The following is a 3,176-nucleotide window of genomic DNA, read 5'->3' as shown; positions in this document are numbered from 1 at the left end:
TAAGGATTAAACAATGATAATAACAAATATCAAGGTTAGAGGTTCCACTAATGATATGTCAAACAAGTATAATATAAACTCTTATTATTCAATTGAAAACCACACATAAAGGAGGTTCCAATCATATTATAGATTGTTAACATGATTACATTAGTTATCTTATTCAATTAATGCTACTTGTAAATCTCGTCAAGCATTCATGATTATAACTTATGATAACAACAAATCAAGTTCCTTTCATAGCTCAAGTGTCGGTTATACCATATAGTATAGACTATGAAAGTTTCCAGCATTTGTTGTACCAAGTGTTATACAATATAAATCAAGATTAGTCACTTAACAAGCAAAGTATTAAAGAGCCCAATTCATCTAGTTTAGGTCCAACAAGAGCCCAATTCATATGGAACAAGGGGTTGATGTGTCCGGCCCAATACCAGCCTTGTTAGGCTTTTTTTTTTTCCTAATACTACAAGGATAAAGAGTCAACAATTTATATCTACCTAATTAAGTAAGGATGTTAGCCATATCTTATTCCTAAAGAAGGGAGGACTATTTAATGTTATTCCCCACTTAGGAATGAAAGTAATTAAATCAGCAACAAAGGAGGAAATTTGTTTTCTTATTTGTCCAAGTTAAAAAAGGAATTCCAAGCTAATCAAGGACATCAAAGGGGGCAGCAACACAAATTTTCCAAATCAGATTTTTCCAATTTTGTTTAGGATTTGTTAAGGGTGACAAATCTGATTCTAGCTTATTTAGGATGATATTTTCGGATTTTTAGTATTTTTAGTATTTTCTTCTTAGTTTTTGGGTTATTATTACTTATTTGGGTCAATTGTAAGTGGGCTACATATAAGTCCACCTAAGGGTTCATTAGGGTTTCTTTAAGTCTAAAGTCAGTATAAATAAAGGCATAACCAAACATTTAAGGTTACACAATTTTCAGATCAATAAATTTCTTTCCTGTACTTGTTGTGTGTTGGTGGGATAATCTCCCTTCCTTGGTTCTCTAAAGAACTGAAAATGACTTATCGAAGAACAACTGTCTTCGTGGCGTCATCCTTATACTTCTCGTTCGCGAATCAATAATCGTTGGGTGGGGGTTTTCGTTTCCAATAGTGCTGGTGCCTACGTACAAGTCATTTTCGTGTCACACTCCTATCAAACCTGATTTACTAGGCTTTCCGGGAATTGGTGTCTTTGTGTATGGGTTGCTGATTAGTATTTAAAAGTGCATTTTTATCATGGTTTTATATCATCATTTTGCACTTGAAGTATCAATAACTCCTTAACTAAAGCATGTTTATAATAATATATCTAATAATATAAGATACCTTTAATTTATGGTAAATGTTCATTTTAAATGCAGGCCTATCACATAAATGAAAGTATTGATTGATGAATTTAAGAACTTAAATTGAAAGGACAAAGAGATGGCTAAACTTCGAAAAGAGATGCCGGTGCAATCCAAACCGGAACATTGTTCGGTAATTGGGTCATATCTGGAGCTATAGATCTCAGATTTAGGTCTACTTTATATGGATGGAAAGATAAGACATAAGCCTATAACTTTCATATGGAGCCCAAGATCTAAAAAGGCCATTTTCAAGTCCAAATTGTTGCAACAACAAAGAAGCCCGAATTTGTCCTCCAACCCGAGCACTGTTCAGTATTTTGGCCTTATTTGGAGTTCTAGAACTTGAAATGAGCTGAAAGTTTTACACAAGAAAGCTGAGACAATTGCCTACAACTTTCATGTTTTCAAGTGGCTCCAGTTTTGACGTTATCAATGACGTTTTGGGCAGACAAGAGAAGATATGGATTGTCACCAAGTCAAGAGTTGGCCACCCACTCATTAATTAGTCATCAAATCAATAGTTCCCAATTTTGGCCTATAAAAGGAGGCATTTTCCATGCATTTAGGCATCTTGGTGTCCAGATCAAGATCATGCTCTTCCTTTCTCTCTTTATATTTTTTGTAATGTTTATGCTTTGCTTTCATTAATATCAAGTTTATGCCTTTCATTTCCTTTCCTTTACTTAGTTAACTCTTATCTTATTTATGTTCTTATTTTGTTTATTTATTTTTCTTTCTTTCATTATGTCTAGCTAAGTTTATTATGTCAAGGTGAAAAGGTTACGCTAATGGTGTAAGAATAAGTATAATGTAAACTTAATATGAACTATAATGTTTGATACTAACATGTTTTGTATTTGTTATCTTGTTCACTCTTTAATACTTTGCTTGTTAAATGACTAATCTTGATTTATGTTGTATAACACTTGGTATAACAAATGCTTGACACTTTCATAGTTCATACTGTATGGTATAATCGACACCTGAGTTATGAAAGGAACTTGATTTGTTGTTAACATAAGTTATAATCATGAATGCTTGACGAGATTTACAAGTACTAGCATTAATCGAATAAGATGACTAATGTAATCATGTTAACAATCTATAATCTAATTGGAACCTCCTTTATGTGTGGTTTCCGATTGAAAAATAAGAGTTTATACTATACTTGTTTGACATACCATTAGTGGAACCTCTAACCTTGACATTTGTTATTATTATTATTTAATCCTTACATTAATTTTCCATCTCCAAGTTCTCATCATCTTCTTCTTCTTCTCTTTCTTTATTATTATTATTATTATTATTATTACAACTATTATTATTATTATTATTATTATTATTATTGTTATTGTCATTGTTGTTATTATTGTTATTACGTTGTTGTTGTTGTTGTTGTTGTTGTTGTTGTTGTTGTTGTTGTTGTTGTTGTTGTTGTTGTTGTTGTTGTTGTTGTTGTTGTTGTTGTTGTTGTTGTTGTTGCTATTGTTGTTGTTGTTATTATTATTATTGTTGTTGTACTATTGTCGTTGATAATTTGTATAATTAACCTTCCTGTGGTTCGACCCCGGTCTTGCCGGGTTATTTATTACTTCGACACTCCTGCATTTGGGAGAAGACATCAATCTTATACAATTAACCTTCCTGTGGTTCGACCCCGGTCTTGCCGGGTTATTTATTACTTCGACACTCCTGCACTTGGGAGAAGACATCAATCTTTTAGTCGTGTCAAGTTTTTGGCGCCGTTGCCGGGGAGGTAAGTTCTTGTATAAATTATAGTAGTTATTTTATTTTTTCTTTACACTTTTCTTGTTTATAA

The sequence above is a fragment of the Populus euphratica genome, unplaced genomic scaffold, assembly GCF_000495115.2.
Source record: "Populus euphratica unplaced genomic scaffold, PopEup_1.0 scaffold1379.1, whole genome shotgun sequence".
In the NCBI taxonomy this organism is placed as follows: Eukaryota; Viridiplantae; Streptophyta; class Magnoliopsida; order Malpighiales; family Salicaceae; genus Populus; species Populus euphratica.
This window is presented reverse-complemented; position numbering follows the sequence as displayed.